The sequence below is a fragment of the Amblyomma americanum genome, chromosome 3 (assembly GCF_052857255.1).
Source record: "Amblyomma americanum isolate KBUSLIRL-KWMA chromosome 3, ASM5285725v1, whole genome shotgun sequence".
In the NCBI taxonomy this organism is placed as follows: Eukaryota; Metazoa; Arthropoda; class Arachnida; order Ixodida; family Ixodidae; genus Amblyomma; species Amblyomma americanum.
The window spans coordinates 81,973,035-81,993,394 of NC_135499.1; the positions used below are offsets into that span (position 1 = coordinate 81,973,035).

Consider the following 20,360-nt stretch of genomic DNA (forward strand, 5'->3'; position numbering starts at 1 on the left):
AAGCTTTTACTCTGCACCGATTTCAGTGCACCCGTGTTCTGTCAGGATGGCCAAGCGGTCCAAGGCGCTGCGTTCAGGTCGCAGTCCGCTCTTCCGGGCGTGGGTTCGAATCCCACTTCTGACATCGCTGTTTTGTTTTTCTTTTCATGCACACAAAACTAAAAAGGAAGCTTTTACTCTGCACCGATTTCAGTGCACCCGTGTTCTGTCAGGATGGCCGAGCGGTCCAAGGCGCAGCGTTCAGGTCGCAGTCCGGTCTTCCGGGCGTGGGTTCGAATCCCACTTCTGACATCGCTGTTTTGTTTTTCTTTTCATGCACATAAAACTAAAAAGGAAGCTTTTACTCTGCACCGATTTCAGTGCACCCGTGTTCTGTCAGGATGGCCGAGCGGTCCAAGGCGCAGCGTTCAGGTCGCAGTCCGCTCTTCCGGGCGTGGGTTCGAATCCCACTTCTGACATCGCTGTTTTGTTTTTCTTTTCATGCACATAAAACTAAAAAGGAAGCTTTTACTCTGCACCGATTTCAGTGCACCCGTGTTCTGTCAGGATGGCCAAGCGGTCCAAGGCGCTGCGTTCAGGTCGCAGTCCGCTCTTCCGGGCGTGGGTTCGAATCCCACTTCTGACATCGCTGTTTTGTTTTTCTTTTCATGCACATAAAACTAAAAAGGAAGCTTTTACTCTGCACCGATTTCAGTGCACCCGTGTTCTGTCAGGATGGCCAAGCGGTCCAAGGCGCTGCGTTCAGGTCGCAGTCCGCTCTTCCGGGCGTGGGTTCGAATCCCACTTCTGACATCGCTGTTCTGTTTTTCTTTTCATGCACACAAAACTAAAAAGGAAGCTTTTACTCTGCACCGATTTCAGTGCACCCGTGTTCTGTCAGGATGGCCGAGCGGTCCAAGGCGCAGCGTTCAGGTCGCAGTCCGCTCTTCCGGGCGTGGGTTCGAATCCCACTTCTGACATCGCTGTTTTGTTTTTCTTTTCATGCACATAAAACTAAAAAGGAAGCTTTTACTCTGCACCGATTTCAGTGCACCCGTGTTCTGTCAGGATGGCCAAGCGGTCCAAGGCGCTGCGTTCAGGTCGCAGTCCGCTCTTCCGGGCGTGGGTTCGAATCCCACTTCTGACATCGCTGTTTTGTTTTTCTTTTCATGCACACAAAACTAAAAAGGAAGCTTTTACTCTGCACCGATTTCAGTGCACCCGTGTTCTGTCAGGATGGCCGAGCGGTCCAAGGCGCAGCGTTCAGGTCGCAGTCCGGTCTTCCGGGCGTGGGTTCGAATCCCACTTCTGACATCGCTGTTTTGTTTTTCTTTTCATGCACATAAAACTAAAAAGGAAGCTTTTACTCTGCACCGATTTCAGTGCACCCGTGTTCTGTCAGGATGGCCGAGCGGTCCAAGGCGCTGCGTTCAGGTCGCAGTCCGCTCTTCCGGGCGTGGGTTCGAATCCCACTTCTGACATCGCTGTTTTGTTTTTCTTTTCATGCACATAAAACTAAAAAGGAAGCTTTTACTCTGCACCGATTTCAGTGCACCCGTGTTCTGTCAGGATGGCCGAGCGGTCCAAGGCGCTGCGTTCAGGTCGCAGTCCGGTCTTCCGGGCGTGGGTTCGAATCCCACTTCTGACATCGCTGTTCTGTTTTTCTTTTCATGCACATAAAACTAAAAAGGAAGCTTTTACTCTGCACCGATTTCACTGCACCCGTGTTCTGTCAGGATGGCCGAGCTGTCCAAGGCGCTGCGTTCAGGTCGCAGTCCGGTCTTCCGGGCGTGGGTTCGAACCCACTTCTGACATCACTGTTTTTGTTTTTCTTTTCATGCAGACAAAACTAAAAAGAAAGCTTTTACTCTGCACCGATTTCAGTGCACCCGTGTTCTGTCAGGATGGCCGAGGATTCGAGTTCCGGCCACCGAGCGTGACGGACACGTTATCATGAGCTCCGTCGGAGCGGTTTCAGCGGCCCAGTCGGGCCGCGGTAACAGGTTTTTTGCGGCTACTGCCGATGATTACCAGGTTATTCTGCCCTATCTGCCATCCGGACGCATCGTCGCCAACACCGTTTTCATGCACGGCGATCCAAGAGCCCGGCCGTATCGTGTTGAAGACTACCGGGACACTTTGGCCAACCTTGGTGCGCTTCCCGACGTTGTGGCGTTGGGGGCGTATCAAATGAACCACGTGTGGGCTGTGACAATGACAACTGCTGATGCTGCTCAGAAGCTGCTTTTGGCCGTCGACGTGAAGGTAAAGGATCGCCCATGTTTGCTCATTGATCCGAATAACCGAGAGGTTCGCGTAAAGCTGCACTGGTTGCTGCATGGCGTTACCGACGAAGACGTTCGCGTGGCACTGTCGCCTTACGGGAAGGTGTTGGAAGTGACCCGGGAGAAGTGTCACTGAAAAAGGGTCGACGACTCGTACAGTTGGACTAAAATTGCATGCCGACGTCAAAATAGACGATATTCCGCATCAGCTCAAGATAGCCGGAGAGCTAACTCTTGTTGTTGTGCCGGGCCGCGCTCCTCTGTGTCTGCGCTGCAAGAGCACCGGGCACATTCGTCGCGACTGCAAACTGCCGCGCTGTAGTCGTTGTCGTCGTTTCGGCCACGTCGATGCTGATTGCGCAAAGACGTACGCCAGCGTAGCCGGACCAGTGCAGGCAAACTACATATCGGACCACCTGATGGACGAGGAAGACTCAGAGGAAACAGCAAGGACGAGCCGTAACCTGGTTACGCAAGGTGCATCGTCGAACTTTCAAGGGGAACAACTAATTGACGGCGGAGATAAACCCGCAGACAAGCGGCGACATGACGACGCAGAAGGCGGGAACGAGAAGGATGAGGCAAGCACTACGGGCCACCCCTCTCCCGGAGGAGGCGAGAAACCACCCACCGAGCCGGCATCCAGTCACCGTGATGGACAGCGACAGTATTAGTGCCGCTGCAAAGCGACCTCACGACGCCGGCGAAAATGGGAAGGAGCTTAGTGTCGTTGCTGCAGACGAGCCGCCAGCCAAGACGACTGTTGGACGGCGTCCTTCATTTCGACCGCTGCCCAACACTTCGGCGGCGCGCAAGACGGCGGAAACGCCGCCTATGCCGCCGTGAGGACCGCCCTGTGCTAGCACACTCCGGATCAAACCGCAGTTGTGAGGTAAGCGCCATGCCCCCGGTTTTCTTTGCCGCCTTGCTATGATGACTATGGATAAGTCCATTCGCGTGGCAACATTAAATGTCCGAGGGCTTGCCTCAAGGAGGAAGCAGAGTCAACTGTACCGCCTGTTAAGCGACTTTGACCTTGACATTCTAGCAGTGCAGGAGACGAAAGTCGAGGGCGACGTGGAAACCGGGGGCATGGTGCAGCAATTCGTAGCGTGATACTGTGCTATTGTGAGCCATTCCGTGGGATATTCTTCAGCCTGCGCATTGTTGGTCCGACATAGTCTAGGAGCTAAAATAGAAGCCGTTACGTCATGCACGTCAGGACGGTTTATTGTATGTGATTTCTTGTTGTCGTCCTTGGAGTGGCGTGTAATCTGTTTGTATGCGCCGACTGGTGCCGGGGTAAGGTGCAGGTTTTGTGAACAGCTAAAACAGTATACCCAGTGTAATAGGTTGGTCATTCTTATTGGCGATTTCAACTGCGTTCTTTCATCCCGGGACAAAACTAGCACCCGACCGTACAAGGATGCAAGCACGACTGCCCTAAATGAAATAATAGGGAACAGTAGTTTGGCGGATGTGGCTGAATGCCTTGGTGGTGGAAGAAATACGCAGTACACCCATTTTCAGGCTTCGAGCCACGCTCGTTTGGATAGAGCATACGTAAGCCTTGATTTGGTACCCTTTTGCAAGGAGTACCGAGTGAGCGCTGTTTCATTTACTGATCACTGCTTAGTCTTTTTTCTAGTAGCAAGCACGAAAGAAAGGAAAAGAAGCTTCGAGTGGCAGTTATGGAAATTGAATTCAAAATTACTGGATGATGAAATTTTTATGGCAGACGTGACGACGCAAGTTGATGCAATGAAACATATGGGTAATACGACGTACAGAGAAAAATGGGAGAACTTAAAGCAGACAGTTAAAATGAAAGCATTGGAGCGGGCGAGCGCTATACGCAGACAAAAGGGGGCAGAGGGAAAAACGATGCGCAGAAACTTGGAAAAATTGATCAGTGAAGAGTGTAGTAGACCCGGCATGTTCATGGACGATATTCGCGCAATAAAGCATAAAATAGAACAGTTCGACATCGAAAGATACCACGGTGCTCTGGTGCGAGCGAGAGCTGAAAAGCTGATAGCGGGGGAAGTTCCATCAAAAAGAGCGTTGGGCGCAGAAAAGTGGCACGCGCGGCGCAATCAGATAGTGGAAATTGAAGTTGGTGGAAAAGTTAGTGACACAGCAGAATATATTGAGCGCGCTTTCTTCGAGCACTACAGTGGGTTATTTGCCAACTGCTCAGTTGACATTGATCGTTTCAAGAAGGACTTCCTTTTGTTGATGCCCAGCCTAGACGACAGTACGAAGGAACTATTGGAGGAAGCTATCTCAGTAGAGGAGGTGAAAAACGCTATTGAAAGCTTGCAGCCGGGGAAGTCTCCGGGCCCGGATGGTCTGACCTCAGCCTTTTATAAACGTCTAAAAAGAACAATTTCACCAGTTTTATCTGCTGTCTATAATGAGGCATTCGATCTCAATGTACTGCCGCCTTTCTTCACATCCTCCCACACTGTTCTTATACCGAAATCAGAAGACCCCTCTGTATTGCGCAGAGTAACTTCTTACCGTCCAATTTGCCTCACAAATGGAGACTATAAGATAATGATGAAAATTTTGGCTAAGCGATTGCAGACAGTCATTACTGACCTGGTGGGGCCGCATCAAACGTGCGGTATTAAAGGCCGATCTATTTTCTCAAATATACATGTAGCGCGTAGTATCCTTGAGTGCTGCGACGCAATGGGCACACAAGTGGCAATGATTCAAATTGATCTGGAGAAAGCTTTCGATAGGGTGCCTCATGAAATTCTTCTGTGCATTCTAATGTGAATGTGGGTAGAATTATTCGAGGCAGGGTCGCCATGGCGTACCAGGATTGCACGACAAGTCTAATTGTCAACAAGGTTGTGGGTTCACGCATTCCAGTCAAACGCTCGGTGCGCCAGGGTTGCCCTCTTTCGCCACTGTTGTTTTGTTTGTATATAGAGTCATTTTGTTTGAGCGTGATACAGAGCGATTGTATGCGCGGTTTTAAACTACATCAGTTAGAAGTCCGACTGTTGGCTTATGCGGATGATATAGCCATGTTTTGTAATGATTACGACAGTGTAACACAGGCTGTTAAATGTGTTAAAAGTTTTTGTGCGGCCAGTGGCAGCGCGGTAAACTGGAGTAAGTGCCTGGGATTCTGGCACGGGGATTGGCCGGAGGCCCCAGACACTTTTGCCAACATGAGTTTTACTACGACTCCTGTTAAATACTTGGGAGTTCCTCTTGAGTGTTACAAAGACAGCGAGGCCTACTGGAGGAGTGAAGTGGATAAAATGAGGGAAAGAGTGAATAAATGGAATGGATGGAATTGGTCAATGTTCTCGAGAGCCACAATTTGCAACATATTTTTAGTGAGCAAACTTTAGTATGTCCTTCAAGTCTTGCATTGCTCCAGGGTTCATATCCAAAAATTTCATCGGGTGTTTGTAGTGTTCGTGTGGGCATCTTCCTGGGAAAGATCAAGCCGCACCAATTTATTTCTACGAGTTCGAAATGGAGGACTCAGTTTGTCACATTTGTTTTTGAGACAGGTTGTCAATCGGTATTTATTTCTTCGGGACGTTAAGCACCCGTTTCTACACACTGTCTGTCAACTTCGCCTGGGGAAGCACTTGCCTAATATGGTTGTCTCTGCTGGCAGTATGCCCGGTGGAGTGCATGGTTTTCTACGCGAAGTTGTGGTTTCATGTAGGTTTTTGACGGCGCGGTTTTCACTCCAATACCTGAGTGAAGTCAACCGGAAAAAACTGTATAAAGACCTCTGTAGTGTGGTTCTCCCCGTGCCTTTATATCGGTCCCTTTACAGGGAAGGTATAGGTAACAAGGTACTAAAGCGTGTTAAGGCAATGTTAGTCCCGTCTGGTGTTAAGACTTTCTTTTTTAAATTACACACTGGAACTCTGACTGTCAAACCGTGGATGGCTGAAAAAGGTTTTTTTGTTCCCTGGGGTACTCACTGTATAATATGCAGGAAGGAGGAGACAATTGAGCATGTGTTCCTTGAATGCTGGGATGCTGTGTTCCTTTGGGATGTGCTTCAGCGCACAATCAAAAAAAAATTCCCGCTTGATGGGTACGGAATTCGCTAGTTACCAATTGAAAGTGATGACGGTACCCCATTTGATTTGATCATGCTAATAGCCGTACACAGTATTTGGAAATGCAGAATGGCAGTAAGGCACGCCGATCTCGATGCAAGGCCGGCACGTCAATATTTCAAAGAAAGCATAAGCAACTTTGTTCAGGAGAAAAAGATGCTGGAATGTAGTCCAGAGTGGCTATCACGTGTTGAGTTATTATTGGCGATGAAGGAATTTTAGCATGAGCGTGACCGCACAAGCTGGGCGGCCGTTGTTTTAACAAAGATGTTGATTGCGTTTTAGTGCTTATGTATGAATATGTGTTTTCTTTTCATGTGGGTCAAAATACCGGCAATAAAGGAAAAAAAATGGCCGAGCGGTCCAAGGCGCTGCGTTCAGGTCGCAGTCCGGTCTTCTGGGCGTGGGTTCGAATCACACTTCTGACATCGCTTTTTTTCTTTTCATGCACACAAAACTAAAAAGGAAGCTTTTACTCTGCACCGATTTCAGTGCACCCGTGTTCTGTCAGGATGGCCGAGCGGTCCAAGGCGCTGCGTTCAGGTCGCAGTCCGGTCTTCCGGGCGTGGGTTCGAATCCCACTTCTGACATCACTGTTTTGTTTTCCTTTTCATGCACATAAAACTAAAAAGGAAGCTTTTACTCTGCACCGCTTTCAGTGCACCCGTGTTCTGTCAGGATGGCCGAGTGGTCCAAGGCGCTGCGTTCAGGTCGCAGTCCGGTCTTCCGGGCGTGGGTTCGAACCCACTTCTGACATCACTGTTTTTGTTTTTCATTTCATGCAGACAAAACTAAAAAGGAAGCTTTTACTCTGCACCGATTTCAGTGCACCCGTGTTCTGTCAGGATGGCCGAGCGGTCCAAGGCGCTGCGTTCAGGTCGCAGTCCGGTCTTCTGGGCGTGGGTTCGAATCCCACTTCTGACATCGCTTTTTTTTTCTTTTCATGCACACAAAACTAAAAAGGAAGCTTTTACTCTGCACCGATTTCAGTGCACCCGTGTTCAGTCAGGATGGCCGAGCGGTCCAAGGCGCTGCGTTCAGGTCGCAGTCCGGTCTTCCGGGCGTGGGTTCGAATCCCACTTCTGACATCACTGTTTTGTTTTTCTTTTCATGCAGACAAAACTAAAAAGGAAGCTTTTACTCTGCACCGATTTCAGTGCACCCGTGTTCTGTCAGGATGGCCGAGCTGTCCAAGGCGCTGCGTTCAGGTCGCAGTCTGGTCTTCCGGGCGTGGGTTCGAATCCCACTTCTGACATCGCTGTTTTGTTTTTCTTTTCATGCACATAAAACTAAAAAGGAAGCTTTTACTCTGCACCGATTTCAGTGCACCCGTGTTCTGTCAGGATGGCTGAGCGGTGCAAGGCGCTGCGTTCAGGTCGCAGTCCGGTCTTCCGGGCGTGGGTTCGAATCCCACTTCTGACATCGCTGTTTTTCTTTTCATGCACACAAAAATAAAAAGGAAAGCTTTTGTTTTGCACCGATTTCAGTGCACCCGTGTTCTGTCAGAATGGCCGCGCGGTCCAAGGCGCTGCGTTCAGGTCGCAGTCCGGTCTTCCGGGCGTGGGTTCGAATCCCACTTCTGACATCGCTGTTTTTCTTTTCATGCACACAAAAATAAAAAGGAAGCTTTTACTCTGCACCGATTTCAGTGCACCCGTGTTCTGTCAGGATGGCCGCGCGGTCCAAGGCGCTGCGTTCAGGTCGCAGTCCGGTCTTCCGGGCGTGGGTTCGAATCCCACTTCTGACATCGCTGTTTTTCTTTTCATGCACACAAAAATAAAAAGGAAGCTTTTACTCTGCACCGATTTCAGTGCACCCGTGTTCTGTCAGGATGGCCGCGCGGTCCAAGGCGCTGCGTTCAGGTCGCAGTCCGGTCTTCCGGGCGTGGGTTCGAATCCCACTTCTGACATCGCTGTTTTTCTTTTCATGCACACAAAAATAAAAAGGAAGCTTTTACTCTGCACCGATTTCAGTGCACCCGTGTTCTGTCAGGATGGCCGCGCGGTCCAAGGCGCTGCGTTCAGGTCGCAGTCCGGTCTTCCGGGCGTGGGTTCGAATCCCACTTCTGACATCGCTGTTTTTCTTTTCATGCACACAAAAATAAAAAGGAAGCTTTTACTCTGCACCGATTTCAGTGCACCCGTGTTCTGTCAGGATGGCCGCGCGGTCCAAGGCGCTGCGTTCAGGTCGCAGTCCGGTCTTCCGGGCGTGGGTTCGAATCCCACTTCTGACATCGCTGTTTTTCTTTTCATGCACACAAAAATAAAAAGGAAGCTTTTACTCTGCACCGATTTCAGTGCACCCGTGTTCTGTCAGGATGGCCGCGCGGTCCAAGGCGCTGCGTTCAGGTCGCAGTCCGGTCTTCCGGGCGTGGGTTCGAATCCCACTTCTGACATCGCTGTTTTTCTTTTCATGCACACAAAAATAAAAAGGAAGCTTTTACTCTGCACCGATTTCAGTGCACCCGTGTTCTGTCAGGATGGCCGCGCGGTCCAAGGCGCTGCGTTCAGGTCGCAGTCCGGTCTTCCGGGCGTGGGTTCGAATCCCACTTCTGACATCGCTGTTTTTCTTTTCATGCACACAAAAATAAAAAGGAAAGCTTTTGTTTTGCACCGATTTCAGTGCACCCGTGTTCTGTCAGGATGGCCGAGCGGTCCAAGGCGCTGCGTTCAGGTCGCAGTCCGGTCTTCCGGGCGTGGGTTCGAATCCCACTTCTGACATCGCTGTTTTTCTTTTCATGCACACAAAAATAAAAAGGAAAGCTTTTGTTTTGCACCGATTTCAGTGCACCCGTGTTCTGTCAGAATGGCCGCGCGGTCGAAGGCGCTGCGTTCAGGTCGCAGTCCGGTCTTCCGGGCGTGGGTTCGAATCCCACTTCTGACATCGCTGTTTTTCTTTTCATGCACACAAAAATAAAAAGGAAGCTTTTACTCTGCACCGATTTCAGTGCACCCGTGTTCTGTCAGGATGGCCGCGCGGTCCAAGGCGCTGCGTTCAGGTCGCAGTCCGGTCTTCCGGGCGTGGGTTCGAATCCCACTTCTGACATCGCTGTTTTTCTTTTCATGCACACAAAAATAAAAAGGAAAGCTTTTGTTTTGCACCGATTTCAGTGCACCCGTGTTCTGTCAGGATGGCCGAGCGGTCCGGTCTACCGGGCGTGGGTTCGAATCCCACTTCTGACATCACTGTTTTTGTTTTTCTTTTCATGCACACAAAACTAAAAAGGAAGCTTTTACTCTGCACCGATTTCAGTGCACCCGTGTTCTGTCAGGATGGCCGAGCGGTCCAAGGCGCTGTGTTCAGGTCGCAGTCCGGTCTTCCGGGCGTGGGTTCGAATCCCACTTCTGACATCGCTGCTTTTCTTTTCATGCACACAAAAATAAAAAGGAAGCTTTTGCTTTGCACCGATTTCAGTGCACCCGTGTTCTGTCAGGATGGCCGAGCGGTCCGGTCTTCCGGGCGTGGGTTCGAATCCCGCTTCTGACATCACTGTTTTTGTTTTTCTTTTCATGCACACAAAACTAAAAAGGAAGCTTTTACTCTGCACCGATTTCAGTGCACCCGTGTTCTGTCAGGATGGCCGAGCGGTCCAAGGCGCTGCGTTCAGGTCGCAGTCCGGTCTTCCGGGCGTGGGTTCGAATCCCACCTCTGACATCGCTGCTTTTCTTTTCATGCACACAAAAATAAAAAGGAAGCTTTTGCTTTGCACCGATTTCAGTGCACCCGTGTTCTGTCAGGATCGCCGAGCGGTCCGGTCTTCCGGGCGTGGGTTCGAATCCCGCTTCTGACATCACTGTTTTTGTTTTTCTTTTCATGCACACAAAACTAATAAGGAAGCTTTTACTCTGCACCGATTTCAGTGCACCCGTGTTCTGTCAGGATGGCCGAGCGGTCCAAGGCGCTGCGTTCAGGTCGCAGTCCGGTCTTCCGGGCGTCGGTTCGAATCCCACTTCTGTCATCGCTGTTTTTCTTTTCATGCACACAAAAATAAAAAGGAAGCTTTTGCTTTACACCGATTTTTTTTTTCTTTATTGCCTGGCTTTGGCTCATAACATTTAACCAAAAAAAACATTCAACAAAAAACACACAAAACGCTATGTACATATGACACTGTCGTGGTCAGCCAGCATGAGTCTGGCTTCGTCATTCTAAAATTCACGAAGCATACAGAGCGGCTCTAGCCTCGAGAGCCACTCGGGAGGCTCCGCAGCTGCTTTCTGGATGGCCAGAAAGCAGTCCATTCTTTCCCGAAAATAAATTCGGGCAGGTCGTGCGTCTTTGTCACAATAATAGCCTGCCATTCTGGAGCGCCATATACAGTGGAGGCCCAAGAGCATTATGAGATCAAATGGTACCCCATCCTCATTGTCTATGCTTAAATAACGAATTCCCTGCGCGTCAAGTGGTAGCTCTTTCTTTATTATCCTTTGAACACATCCCAAAAATAAACCCCTTACCAGCAATGCAAAAAACATGATCTATTGTTTCGGGCTGTTTACAAATTAAGCAGCTCGATCCCCACGGTAAAAAAAATCATTTCCTTCCAAAAACTTTTTAACTGGGAGTGTCCTGGTGTGTAATTTAAAAAAGAAGGTCTTTACTCCTGGTGGCACCTGCATCCGTGTTCTGTCATAACACGGATGCAGGTGCCACCAGGAGTAAAGACCTTCTCCTGATGGCACCTAATGGCTGACCACGACAGTGTCGTATGTACATGGCGTTTTGTGTGTTTTTTGTTGAGTGTTTTTTGTGTAAATGTTATGGGTCAAAGCCAGGCTATAAAGAAAAAAAAATCCGTGTTCTGTCAGGATGGCCGAGCGGTCCAAGGCGCTGCGTTCAGGTCGCAGTCCGGTCTTCCGGGCGTGGGTTCGAATCCCCCTTCTGACATCGCTGTTTTTCTTTTCATGCACACAAAAATAAAAAGGAAAGCTTTTGTTTTGCACCGATTTCAGTGCACCCGTGTTCTGTCAGGATGGCCGAGCGGTCCGGTCTACCGGGCGTGGGTTCGAATCCCACTTCTGACATCACTGTTTTTGTTTTTCTTTTCATGCACACAAAACTAAAAAGGAAGCTTTTACTCTGCACCGATTTCAGTGCACCCGTGTTCTGTCAGGCTGGCCGAGCGGTCCAAGGTGCTGCGTTCAGGTCGCAGTCCGGTCTTCCGGGCGTGGGTTCGAATCCCACTTCTGACATCGCTGTTTTTCTTTTCATGCACACAAAAATAAAAAGGAAGCTTTTGCTTTGCACCGATTTCAGTGCACCCGTGTTCTGTCAGGATGGCCGAGCGGTCCGGTCTTCCGGGCGTGGGTTCGAATCCCACTTCTGACATCACTGTTTTTGTTTTTCTTTTCATGCACACAAAACTAAAAAGGAAGCTTTTACTCTGCACCGATTTCAGTGCACCCGTGTTCTGTCAGGATGGCCGAGCGGTCCAAGGCGCTGCGTTCAGGTCGCAGTCCGGTCTTCCGGGCGTGGGTTCGAATCCCACTTCTGACATCGCTGTTTTTCTTTTCATGCACACAAAAATAAAAAGGAAGCTTTTGCTTTGCACCGATTTCAGTGCACCCGTGTTCTGTCAGGATGGCCGAGCGGTCCGGTCTTCCGGGCGTGGGTTCGAATCCCGCTTCTGACATCACTGTTTTTGTTTTTCTTTTCATGCACACAAAACTAATAAGGAAGCTTTTACTCTGCGCCGATTTCAGTGCACCCGTGTTCTGTCAGGATGGCCGAGTGGTCCGGTCTTCCGGGCGTGGGTTCGAATCCCGCTTCTGACATCACTGTTTTTGTTTTTCTTTTCATGCACACAAAACTAAAAAGGAAGCTTTTACTCTGCACCGATTTCAGTGCACCCGTGTTCTGTCAGGATGGCCGAGCGGTTCAAGGCGCTGCGTTCAGGTCGCAGTCCGGTCTTCCGGGCGTCGGTTCGAATCCCACCTCTGACATCGCTGCTTTTCTTTTCATGCACACAAAAATAAAAAGGAAGCTTTTGCTTTGCACCGATTTCAGTGCACCCGTGTTCTGTCAGGATGGCCGAGTGGTCCGGTCTTCCGGGCGTGGGTTCGAATCCCGCTTCTGACATCACTGTTTTTGTTTTTCTTTTCATGCACACAAAACTAAAAAGGAAGCTTTTACTCTGCACCGATTTCAGTGCACCCGTGTTCTGTCAGGATGGCCGAGCGGTTCAAGGCGCTGCGTTCAGGTCGCAGTCCGGTCTTCCGGGCGTCGGTTCGAATCCCACCTCTGACATCGCTGCTTTTCTTTTCATGCACACAAAAATAAAAAGGAAGCTTTTGCTTTGCACCGATTTCAGTGCACCCGTGTTCTGTCAGGATGGCCGAGCGGTCCGGTCTTCCGGGCGTGGGTTCGAATCCCGCTTCTGACATCACTGTTTTTGTTTTTCTTTTCATGCACACAAAACTAAAAAGGAAGCTTTTACTCTGCACCGATTTCAGTGCACCCGTGTTCTGTCAGGATGGCCGAGCGGTCCAAGGCGCTGCGTTCAGGTCGCAGTCCGGTCTTCCGGGCGTGGGTTCGAATCCCACCTCTGACATCGCTGCTTTTCTTTTCATGCACACAAAAATAAAAAGGAAGCTTTTGCTTTGCACTGATTTCAGTGCACCCGTGTTCTGTCAGGATCGCCGAGCGGTCCGGTCTTCCGGGCGTGGGTTCGAATCCCGCTTCTGACATCACTGTTTTTGTTTTTCTTTTCATGCACACAAAACTAATAAGGAAGCTTTTACTCTGCACCGATTTCAGTGCACCCGTGTTCTGTCAGGATGGCCGAGCGGTCCAAGGCGCTGCGTTCAGGTCGCAGTCCGGTCTTCCGGGCGTCGGTTCGAATCCCACTTCTGTCATCGCTGTTTTTCTTTTCATGCACACAAAAATAAAAAGGAAGCTTTTGCTTTACACCGATTTTTTTTCTTTATTGCCTGGCTTTGGCTCATAACATTTAACCAAAAAAAAAACATTCAACAAAAAACACACAAAACACTATGTACATATGACACTGTCGTGGTCAGCCAGCATGAGACTGGCTTCGTCATTCTAAAATTCACGAAGCATACAGAGCGGCTCTAGCCTCGAGAGCCACTCGGGAGGCTCCGCAGCTGCTTTCTGGATGGCCAGAAAGCAGTCCATTCTTTCCCGAAAATAAATTCGGGCAGGTCGTGCGTCTTTGTCACAATAATAGCCTGCCATTCTGGAGCGCCATATACATTGGAGGCCCAAGAGCATTATGAGATCAAATGGTACCCCATCCTCATTGTCTATGCTTAAATAACGAATTCCCTGCGCGTCAAGTGGTAGCTCTTTCTTTATTATCCTTTGTAACACATCCCAAAAATAAACCCCTTACCAGCAATGCAAAAAAACATGGTCTATTGTTTCGGGCTGTTTACAAATTAAGCAGCTCGATCCCCACGGTAAAAAAAATCATTTCCTTCCAAAAACTTTTTAACTGGGAGTGTCCTGGTGTGTAATTTAAAAAAGAAGGTCTTTACTCCTGGTGGCACCTGCATCCGTGTTCTGTCATAACACGGATGCAGGTGCCACCAGGAGTAAAGACCTTCTCCTGATGGCACCTAATGGCTGACCACGACAGTGTCGTATGTACATGGCGTTTTGTGTGTTTTTTGTTGAGTGTTTTTTGTGTAAATGTTATGGGTCAAAGCCAGGCTATAAAGAAAAAAAAAGAAAAAGAAAAAAAAAGGATGGCCGAGTGGTCCAAGGCGCTGCGTTCAGGTCGCAGTCCGGTCTTCCGGGCGTGGGTTCGAATCCCCCTTCTGACATCGCTGTTTTTCTTTTCATGCACACAAAAATAAAAAGGAAAGCTTTTGTTTTGCACCGATTTCAGTGCACCCGTGTTCTGTCAGGATGGCCGAGCGGTCCGGTCTACCGGGCGTGGGTTCGAATCCCACTTCTGACATCACTGTTTTTGTTTTTCTTTTCATGCACACAAAACTAAAAAGGAAGCTTTTACTCTGCACCGATTTCAGTGCACCCGTGTTCTGTCAGGCTGGCCGAGCGGTCCAAGGTGCTGCGTTCAGGTCGCAGTCCGGTCTTCCGGGCGTGGGTTCGAATCCCACTTCTGACATCGCTGTTTTTCTTTTCATGCACACAAAAATAAAAAGGAAGCTTTTGCTTTGCACCGATTTCAGTGCACCCGTGTTCTGTCAGGATGGCCGAGCGGTCCGGTCTTCCGGGCGTGGGTTCGAATCCCACTTCTGACATCACTGTTTTTGTTTTTCTTTTCATGCACACAAAACTAAAAAGGAAGCTTTTACTCTGCACCGATTTCAGTGCACCCGTGTTCTGTCAGGATGGCCGAGCGGTCCAAGGCGCTGCGTTCAGGTCGCAGTCCGGTCTTCCGGGCGTGGGTTCGAATCCCACTTCTGACATCGCTGTTTTTCTTTTCATGCACACAAAAATAAAAAGGAAGCTTTTGCTTTGCACCGATTTCAGTGCACCCGTGTTCTGTCAGGATGGCCGAGCGGTCCGGTCTTCCGGGCGTGGGTTCGAATCCCGCTTCTGACATCACTGTTTTTGTTTTTCTTTTCATGCACACAAAACTAATAAGGAAGCTTTTACTCTGCGCCGATTTCAGTGCACCCGTGTTCTGTCAGGATGGCCGAGCGGTCCGGTCTTCCGGGCGTGGGTTCGAATCCCGCTTCTGACATCACTGTTTTTGTTTTTCTTTTCATGCACACAAAACTAAAAAGGAAGCTTTTACTCTGCACCGATTTCAGTGCACCCGTGTTCTGTCAGGATGGCCGAGCGGTTCAAGGCGCTGCGTTCAGGTCGCAGTCCGGTCTTCCGGGCATGGGTTCGAATCCCACCTCTGACATCGCTGCTTTTCTTTTCATGCACACAAAAATAAAAAGGAAGCTTTTGCTTTGCACCGATTTCAGTGCACCCGTGTTCTGTCAGGATGGCCGAGCGGTCCGGTCTTCCGGGCGTGGGTTCGAATCCCACTTCTGACATCACTGTTTTTGTTTTTCTTTTCATGCACACAAAACTAAAAAGGAAGCTTTTACTCTGCACCGATTTCAGTGCACCCGTGTTCTGTCAGGATGGCCGAGCGGTCCAAGGTGCTGCGTTCAGGTCGCAGTCCGGTCTTCCGGGCATGGGTTCGAATCCCACCTCTGACATCGCTGCTTTTCTTTTCATGCACACAAAAATAAAAAGGAAGCTTTTGCTTTGCACCGATTTCAGTGCACCCGTGTTCTGTCAGGATGGCCGAGCGGTCCGGTCTTCCGGGCGTGGGTTCGAATCCCGCTTCTGACATCACTGTTTTTGTTTTTCTTTTCATGCACACAAAACTAATAATGAAGCTTTTACTCTGCACCGATTTCAGTGCACCCGTGTTCTGTCAGGATGGCCGAGCGGTCCAAGGCGCTGCGTTCAGGTCGCAGTCCGGTCTTCCGGGCGTCGGTTCGAATCCCACTTCTGTCATAGCTGTTTTTCTTTTCATGCACACAAAATAAAAAGGAAGCTTTTGCTTTACACCGATTTTTTTTCTTTATTGCCTGGCTTTGGCTCATAACATTTAACCAAAAAAAAAACATTCAACAAAAAACACACAAAACACTATGTACATATGACACTGTCGTGGTCAGCCAGCATGAGACTGGCTTCGTCATTCTAAAATTCACGAAGCATACAGAGCGGCTCTAGCCTCGAGAGCCACTCGGGAGGCTCCGCAGCTGCTTTCTGGATGGCCAGAAAGCAGTCCATTCTTTCCCGAAAATAAATTCGGGCAGGTCGTGCGTCTTTGTCACAATAATAGCCTGCCATTCTGGAGCGCCATATACAGTGGAGGCCCAAGAGCATTATGAGATCAAATGGTACCCCATCCTCATTGTCTATGCCTAAATAACGAATTCCCTGCGCGTCAAGTGGTAGCTCTTTCTTTATTATCCTTTGTAACACATCCCAAAAATAAACCCCTTACCAGCAATGCAAAAAAACATGGTCTATTGTTTCGGGCTGTTTACAAATTAAGCAGCTCGATCCCCACGGTAAAAAAAATCATTTCCTTCCAAAAACTTTTTAACTGGGAGTGTCCTGGTGTGTAATTTAAAAAAGAAGGTCTTTACTCCTGGTGGCACCTGCATCCGTGTTCTGTCATAACACGGATGCAGGTGCCACCAGGAGTAAAGACCTTCTCCTGATGGCACCTAATGGCTGACCACGACAGTGTCGTATGTACATGGCGTTTTGTGTGTTTTTTGTTGAGTGTTTTTTGTGTAAATGTTATGGGTCAAAGCCAGGCTATAAAGAAAAAAAAATCCGTGTTCTGTCAGGATGGCCGAGCGGTCCAAGGCGCTGCGTTCAGGTCGCAGTCCGGTCTTCCGGGCGTGGGTTCGAATCCAACTTCTAACATCGCTGTTTTTCTTTTCATGCACACAAAAATAAAAAGGAAGCTTTTGCTTTGCACCGATTTCGGTGCACCCGTGTTCTGTCAGGATGGCCGAGCGGTCCGGTCTTCCGGGCGTGGGTTCGAATCCCACTTCTGACATCACTGTTTTTGTTTTTCTTTTCATGCACACAAAACTAAAAAGGAAGCTTTTGCTTTGACCGATTTCAGTGCACCCGTGTTCTGCAAGGATGGCCGAGCGGTCCGGTCTTCCGGGCGTGCGTTCGAATCCCACTTCTGACATCACTGTTTTTGTTTTTCTTTTCATGCACACAAAACTAAAAAGGAAGCTTTTACTCTGCACCGATTTCAGTGCACCCGTGTTCTGTCAGGATGGCCGAGCGGTCCAAGGCGCTGTGTTCAGGTCGCAGTCCGGTCTTCCGGGCGTGGGTTCGAATCCCACTTCTGACATCGCTGTTTTTCTTTTCATGCACACAAAAATAAAAAGGAAGCTTTTGCTTTACACCGATTTTTTTTCTTTATTGCCTGGCTTTGGCTCATAACATTTAACCAAAAAAAAACATTCAACAAAAAACACACAAAACACTATGTACATAAGACACTGTCGTGGTCAGCCAGCATGAGTCTGGCTTCGTCATTCTAAAATTCACGAAGCATACAGAGCGGTTATAGCCTCGAGAGCCACTCGGGAGGCTCCGCAGCTGCTTTCTGGATGGCCAGAAAGCAGTCCATTCTTTCCCGAAAAGAAATTCGGGCAGGTCGTGCGTCTTTGTCCCAATAATAGCCTGCCATTATGGAGCGCCATATACAGTGGAGGCCCAAGAGCATTATGAGATCAAATGGTACCCCATCCTCATTGTCGGTGCTTAAATAACGAATTCCCTGCGCGGCAAGTGGTAGCTCTTTATTGTCCTTTGTAACACATCCCAAAAATAAACCCCTTCCCAGCAATGCAAGAAAACATGGTCTATTGTTTCGTACTGTTTACAAATTAAGCAGTTCGATCCCCACGGTAAAAAGAAATCCTTTCCTTCCAAAAACTTTTTAACTGGGAGTGTCCCGGTGTGTAATTTAAAAAAGAAGGTCTTTACTCCTGGTGGCACCTGCATCCGTGTTCTGTCAGGATGGCCGAGCGGTCCAAGGCGCTGCGTTCAGGTCGCAGTCCGGTCTTCCGGGCGTGGGTTTGAATCCCACTTCTGACATCGCTGTTTTTTTTTCATGCACACAAAAATAAAAAGGAAGCTTTTGCTTTGCACCGATTTCAGTGCACCCGTGTTCTGTCAGGATGGCCGAGCGGTCCGGTCTTCCGGGCGTGGGTTCGAATCGCACTTCTGACATCACTGTTTTTGTTTTTCTTTTCATGCACACAAAACTAAAAAGGAAGCTTTTACTCTGCACCTATTTCAGTGCACCCGTGTTCTGTCAGGATGGCCGATCATTCTACTTCCGGCCACCGAGCGTGACGGACGCAGAATCATGAGCTCCGGCGGAGCGGCGACAGCGGCCCTTGCTGGCCGCGGAAACAGGATCGAGGGAAACGACGATACGGACTATCAGGTTATCTTGCCACAGCTGCCTACCGGACTTGTGGTTTTAAACACACTTTTTCTGCACGGCGATGTTCGTGTTAGGCCCTTTAGGGTCTAGGATTTTCGTGATGCGCTGGCCCAGGCTGGTACGCTCCCTGACGTGGTGGCTTTGGGGGCGTACCAAATCAACCACGTTTGGGCAGTGACTTTCAAGACCGCTGAAGGAGCCAAGAGGCTTCTCGCCTTCAAGGAACTGAAAGGACGGCGATGTCTTATCATCGATCCGGAAGACCAACAAGTCAAGCTATGGCTCCACTGGATGCTGGAAGGCGTGGCCAACGAAGACATCCGGACGGCTTTTGCTGCGTTCGGGAAGGTAACAGAAGCTACACGGGAACGATGGCGCGTCCAAGGCGTCCACGACAAGGGATCTACAACACGAACTGTGCTCCTAAAACTGAAACCTGGTTTGAAAGTCGACGATCTGCCTCACCGGATACGTGTCGCCGGGGAGCTGGCCCTTGTTGTGGCGCCGGAGCGACCGATGCAGTGCTTGCGCTGTCATGGCACGGGCCACGTTCGGCGAGAGTGTAAAGTGCCCCGGTGTTCGAAATGCAGGCGTTACGGCCACGCCGACAGCGACTGCGTCCGCACATACGCAGTGGCAACCGGGCTGGCAATGGGAGTCGACACGACGGAGCATATTATGGACGTCGCCGAGACAGAAGAGGCGGCAAAGGGAACCGACGTGACGACGAAACCGGCGGTGACGACGGAGTCTTCGGGGTACCCGAGCGGCGGCGGAAACACGGCCAGCGGCGGTGGGAAGGAACCGGGGACGGTAATTCCTGCTGGGGCAAATGAAGGGTCATCTAGCGACGGGACCAGTCATCCGGCTAAAAATGTCGACCAACCACCGACCAGCGAGGAACAGATGGACCAGAGCGGCGCCCGTGTGACGACCGTCGCCGCCCCAGCCAAGCGACCTCACGACCTAACCGACAACGAAGGGGACAAGCCCGCAGATGGCGGCGTTGAGGAGCCGCCAGCGAAAACAGGCCAGTCCAGGCGACCAACACTCAGGCCAACGCCCAACCTTGCGGCAGGCAAGCAGATCGCCGAGAAGGCGCCTCCACTGCTTCCGCAGCAAAACCAGGCATCCGCTCCTGACGGCTGCGGTGGTGGCAACGGCGTCTAGCTTCGGGCTAGACGTGAAAGGTGAACACGGTGCTCTCGGCGTCTTCACACGTTTTTAAATATGGCTTCTGCAACCTCCTTGACATTTGCAACGCTCAATGTCAGAGGTTTTTCCGCTAAGAGGAAGCAGAGCCAAGTGCACCGCATTTTAACAGATCATAATATCGATCTGCTTGCTATTTAGGAAACGAAAGTGGAAGGGGAACAAGACACCGAGAGCATCGTGCAACGTTTTACGTCAAGATTCTATGCGGTCGTGAGCCATGCCGTCGGCACATCTGCCGGATGCATTGTGTTTATAAAAAAGCTGCCTAGCCTCGAGGTGCAGGCGTACACATCGTGCCCTTCGGGTCGTTGTGTAGTAGTGGATTTTGCTTTCGCCTGCTCTGATTGGCGACTAATTTGCGTTTACGCACCTAACGTGGGCGGGGATATGGTAGCTTTTTTTGAGAGCATTCAGCGTTTCTTACGCACAGAAAAACACCTGATATTGTTGGGAGATTTTAATTGTGTCTTGAGCGCGGCTGACAAAACCAGCACGCGGTCCCACCGCGATGAAAGCACCGAACTTCTCCGTCGCTTGATCGATTAGTTTGCATTGGAGGACGTGACTGAATGTGTGGTATACAAGCGCGGCATGATGTTCACGCACTTCCAACGAAGTAGCCATGCCCGCCTTGATAGAATATATGTATCGGTCGACCTGTCGCCAAAGTGTCACAGCTACGATGTTGTTCCTGCAACTTTCTCGGACCACTGCTTGGTGAAATGTAGCATAGGCGCGGTAAAACGTAAAAACTCTTTCCAGTGGGACCTCTGGAAATTCAACAATAAGCTTCTGGAAGACGAAATTTTCACCGGGTTTGCAGCACAGGAAATTAACAAAATA

At 49.8% G+C, this 20,360-nt stretch overlaps 45 non-coding genes across 45 annotated transcripts; all 45 read left to right on the forward strand.

The window, feature by feature from the left end:
- The first annotated feature begins 40 nt into the window (after positions 1–40).
- On the forward strand, positions 41–124 carry TRNAL-CAG (transfer RNA leucine (anticodon CAG)). The gene has a single exon. It is a non-coding gene; the product is annotated as a tRNA-Leu (tRNA).
- Positions 125–207: 83 nt separating this feature from the next.
- TRNAL-CAG (transfer RNA leucine (anticodon CAG)) lies at positions 208–291 on the forward strand. The gene has a single exon. It is a non-coding gene; the product is annotated as a tRNA-Leu (tRNA).
- Positions 292–374: 83 nt separating this feature from the next.
- TRNAL-CAG (transfer RNA leucine (anticodon CAG)) lies at positions 375–458 on the forward strand. The gene has a single exon. It is a non-coding gene; the product is annotated as a tRNA-Leu (tRNA).
- Positions 459–541: 83 nt separating this feature from the next.
- Positions 542–625, forward strand: TRNAL-CAG (transfer RNA leucine (anticodon CAG)). Its single transcript has one exon. It is a non-coding gene; the product is annotated as a tRNA-Leu (tRNA).
- Positions 626–708: 83 nt separating this feature from the next.
- On the forward strand, positions 709–792 carry TRNAL-CAG (transfer RNA leucine (anticodon CAG)). Its single transcript has one exon. It is a non-coding gene; the product is annotated as a tRNA-Leu (tRNA).
- Positions 793–875: 83 nt separating this feature from the next.
- TRNAL-CAG (transfer RNA leucine (anticodon CAG)) lies at positions 876–959 on the forward strand. The gene has a single exon. It is a non-coding gene; the product is annotated as a tRNA-Leu (tRNA).
- Positions 960–1,042: 83 nt separating this feature from the next.
- On the forward strand, positions 1,043–1,126 carry TRNAL-CAG (transfer RNA leucine (anticodon CAG)). The gene has a single exon. It is a non-coding gene; the product is annotated as a tRNA-Leu (tRNA).
- Positions 1,127–1,209: 83 nt separating this feature from the next.
- On the forward strand, positions 1,210–1,293 carry TRNAL-CAG (transfer RNA leucine (anticodon CAG)). Its single transcript has one exon. It is a non-coding gene; the product is annotated as a tRNA-Leu (tRNA).
- Positions 1,294–1,376: 83 nt separating this feature from the next.
- Positions 1,377–1,460, forward strand: TRNAL-CAG (transfer RNA leucine (anticodon CAG)). Its single transcript has one exon. It is a non-coding gene; the product is annotated as a tRNA-Leu (tRNA).
- Positions 1,461–1,543: 83 nt separating this feature from the next.
- On the forward strand, positions 1,544–1,627 carry TRNAL-CAG (transfer RNA leucine (anticodon CAG)). The gene has a single exon. It is a non-coding gene; the product is annotated as a tRNA-Leu (tRNA).
- An 83-nt stretch (positions 1,628–1,710) lies between these two features.
- On the forward strand, positions 1,711–1,793 carry TRNAL-CAG (transfer RNA leucine (anticodon CAG)). Its single transcript has one exon. It is a non-coding gene; the product is annotated as a tRNA-Leu (tRNA).
- A 5,083-nt stretch (positions 1,794–6,876) lies between these two features.
- TRNAL-CAG (transfer RNA leucine (anticodon CAG)) lies at positions 6,877–6,960 on the forward strand. The gene has a single exon. It is a non-coding gene; the product is annotated as a tRNA-Leu (tRNA).
- Positions 6,961–7,043: 83 nt separating this feature from the next.
- TRNAL-CAG (transfer RNA leucine (anticodon CAG)) lies at positions 7,044–7,126 on the forward strand. The gene has a single exon. It is a non-coding gene; the product is annotated as a tRNA-Leu (tRNA).
- Positions 7,127–7,210: 84 nt separating this feature from the next.
- On the forward strand, positions 7,211–7,294 carry TRNAL-CAG (transfer RNA leucine (anticodon CAG)). Its single transcript has one exon. It is a non-coding gene; the product is annotated as a tRNA-Leu (tRNA).
- An 80-nt stretch (positions 7,295–7,374) lies between these two features.
- TRNAL-CAG (transfer RNA leucine (anticodon CAG)) lies at positions 7,375–7,458 on the forward strand. The gene has a single exon. It is a non-coding gene; the product is annotated as a tRNA-Leu (tRNA).
- An 83-nt stretch (positions 7,459–7,541) lies between these two features.
- Positions 7,542–7,625, forward strand: TRNAL-CAG (transfer RNA leucine (anticodon CAG)). Its single transcript has one exon. It is a non-coding gene; the product is annotated as a tRNA-Leu (tRNA).
- An 83-nt stretch (positions 7,626–7,708) lies between these two features.
- Positions 7,709–7,792, forward strand: TRNAL-CAG (transfer RNA leucine (anticodon CAG)). The gene has a single exon. It is a non-coding gene; the product is annotated as a tRNA-Leu (tRNA).
- Positions 7,793–7,871: 79 nt separating this feature from the next.
- Positions 7,872–7,955, forward strand: TRNAL-CAG (transfer RNA leucine (anticodon CAG)). Its single transcript has one exon. It is a non-coding gene; the product is annotated as a tRNA-Leu (tRNA).
- A 78-nt stretch (positions 7,956–8,033) lies between these two features.
- Positions 8,034–8,117, forward strand: TRNAL-CAG (transfer RNA leucine (anticodon CAG)). The gene has a single exon. It is a non-coding gene; the product is annotated as a tRNA-Leu (tRNA).
- Positions 8,118–8,195: 78 nt separating this feature from the next.
- On the forward strand, positions 8,196–8,279 carry TRNAL-CAG (transfer RNA leucine (anticodon CAG)). Its single transcript has one exon. It is a non-coding gene; the product is annotated as a tRNA-Leu (tRNA).
- A 78-nt stretch (positions 8,280–8,357) lies between these two features.
- Positions 8,358–8,441, forward strand: TRNAL-CAG (transfer RNA leucine (anticodon CAG)). The gene has a single exon. It is a non-coding gene; the product is annotated as a tRNA-Leu (tRNA).
- A 78-nt stretch (positions 8,442–8,519) lies between these two features.
- On the forward strand, positions 8,520–8,603 carry TRNAL-CAG (transfer RNA leucine (anticodon CAG)). Its single transcript has one exon. It is a non-coding gene; the product is annotated as a tRNA-Leu (tRNA).
- Positions 8,604–8,681: 78 nt separating this feature from the next.
- On the forward strand, positions 8,682–8,765 carry TRNAL-CAG (transfer RNA leucine (anticodon CAG)). The gene has a single exon. It is a non-coding gene; the product is annotated as a tRNA-Leu (tRNA).
- Positions 8,766–8,843: 78 nt separating this feature from the next.
- Positions 8,844–8,927, forward strand: TRNAL-CAG (transfer RNA leucine (anticodon CAG)). Its single transcript has one exon. It is a non-coding gene; the product is annotated as a tRNA-Leu (tRNA).
- A 79-nt stretch (positions 8,928–9,006) lies between these two features.
- Positions 9,007–9,090, forward strand: TRNAL-CAG (transfer RNA leucine (anticodon CAG)). Its single transcript has one exon. It is a non-coding gene; the product is annotated as a tRNA-Leu (tRNA).
- A 79-nt stretch (positions 9,091–9,169) lies between these two features.
- Positions 9,170–9,253, forward strand: TRNAL-CAG (transfer RNA leucine (anticodon CAG)). The gene has a single exon. It is a non-coding gene; the product is annotated as a tRNA-Leu (tRNA).
- A 78-nt stretch (positions 9,254–9,331) lies between these two features.
- TRNAL-CAG (transfer RNA leucine (anticodon CAG)) lies at positions 9,332–9,415 on the forward strand. Its single transcript has one exon. It is a non-coding gene; the product is annotated as a tRNA-Leu (tRNA).
- A 221-nt stretch (positions 9,416–9,636) lies between these two features.
- Positions 9,637–9,720, forward strand: TRNAL-CAG (transfer RNA leucine (anticodon CAG)). The gene has a single exon. It is a non-coding gene; the product is annotated as a tRNA-Leu (tRNA).
- A 220-nt stretch (positions 9,721–9,940) lies between these two features.
- Positions 9,941–10,024, forward strand: TRNAL-CAG (transfer RNA leucine (anticodon CAG)). Its single transcript has one exon. It is a non-coding gene; the product is annotated as a tRNA-Leu (tRNA).
- A 220-nt stretch (positions 10,025–10,244) lies between these two features.
- On the forward strand, positions 10,245–10,328 carry TRNAL-CAG (transfer RNA leucine (anticodon CAG)). The gene has a single exon. It is a non-coding gene; the product is annotated as a tRNA-Leu (tRNA).
- Positions 10,329–11,173: 845 nt separating this feature from the next.
- On the forward strand, positions 11,174–11,257 carry TRNAL-CAG (transfer RNA leucine (anticodon CAG)). The gene has a single exon. It is a non-coding gene; the product is annotated as a tRNA-Leu (tRNA).
- A 221-nt stretch (positions 11,258–11,478) lies between these two features.
- Positions 11,479–11,562, forward strand: TRNAL-CAG (transfer RNA leucine (anticodon CAG)). The gene has a single exon. It is a non-coding gene; the product is annotated as a tRNA-Leu (tRNA).
- A 220-nt stretch (positions 11,563–11,782) lies between these two features.
- Positions 11,783–11,866, forward strand: TRNAL-CAG (transfer RNA leucine (anticodon CAG)). The gene has a single exon. It is a non-coding gene; the product is annotated as a tRNA-Leu (tRNA).
- Positions 11,867–12,228: 362 nt separating this feature from the next.
- Positions 12,229–12,312, forward strand: TRNAL-CAG (transfer RNA leucine (anticodon CAG)). Its single transcript has one exon. It is a non-coding gene; the product is annotated as a tRNA-Leu (tRNA).
- A 220-nt stretch (positions 12,313–12,532) lies between these two features.
- TRNAL-CAG (transfer RNA leucine (anticodon CAG)) lies at positions 12,533–12,616 on the forward strand. The gene has a single exon. It is a non-coding gene; the product is annotated as a tRNA-Leu (tRNA).
- A 220-nt stretch (positions 12,617–12,836) lies between these two features.
- TRNAL-CAG (transfer RNA leucine (anticodon CAG)) lies at positions 12,837–12,920 on the forward strand. Its single transcript has one exon. It is a non-coding gene; the product is annotated as a tRNA-Leu (tRNA).
- Positions 12,921–13,140: 220 nt separating this feature from the next.
- TRNAL-CAG (transfer RNA leucine (anticodon CAG)) lies at positions 13,141–13,224 on the forward strand. The gene has a single exon. It is a non-coding gene; the product is annotated as a tRNA-Leu (tRNA).
- Positions 13,225–14,378: 1,154 nt separating this feature from the next.
- On the forward strand, positions 14,379–14,462 carry TRNAL-CAG (transfer RNA leucine (anticodon CAG)). Its single transcript has one exon. It is a non-coding gene; the product is annotated as a tRNA-Leu (tRNA).
- Positions 14,463–14,682: 220 nt separating this feature from the next.
- On the forward strand, positions 14,683–14,766 carry TRNAL-CAG (transfer RNA leucine (anticodon CAG)). Its single transcript has one exon. It is a non-coding gene; the product is annotated as a tRNA-Leu (tRNA).
- Positions 14,767–15,128: 362 nt separating this feature from the next.
- Positions 15,129–15,212, forward strand: TRNAL-CAG (transfer RNA leucine (anticodon CAG)). Its single transcript has one exon. It is a non-coding gene; the product is annotated as a tRNA-Leu (tRNA).
- A 220-nt stretch (positions 15,213–15,432) lies between these two features.
- TRNAL-CAG (transfer RNA leucine (anticodon CAG)) lies at positions 15,433–15,516 on the forward strand. Its single transcript has one exon. It is a non-coding gene; the product is annotated as a tRNA-Leu (tRNA).
- Positions 15,517–15,736: 220 nt separating this feature from the next.
- Positions 15,737–15,820, forward strand: TRNAL-CAG (transfer RNA leucine (anticodon CAG)). The gene has a single exon. It is a non-coding gene; the product is annotated as a tRNA-Leu (tRNA).
- An 846-nt stretch (positions 15,821–16,666) lies between these two features.
- On the forward strand, positions 16,667–16,750 carry TRNAL-CAG (transfer RNA leucine (anticodon CAG)). Its single transcript has one exon. It is a non-coding gene; the product is annotated as a tRNA-Leu (tRNA).
- A 361-nt stretch (positions 16,751–17,111) lies between these two features.
- Positions 17,112–17,195, forward strand: TRNAL-CAG (transfer RNA leucine (anticodon CAG)). The gene has a single exon. It is a non-coding gene; the product is annotated as a tRNA-Leu (tRNA).
- Positions 17,196–17,863: 668 nt separating this feature from the next.
- TRNAL-CAG (transfer RNA leucine (anticodon CAG)) lies at positions 17,864–17,947 on the forward strand. Its single transcript has one exon. It is a non-coding gene; the product is annotated as a tRNA-Leu (tRNA).
- Positions 17,948–20,360: the final 2,413 nt, after the last annotated feature.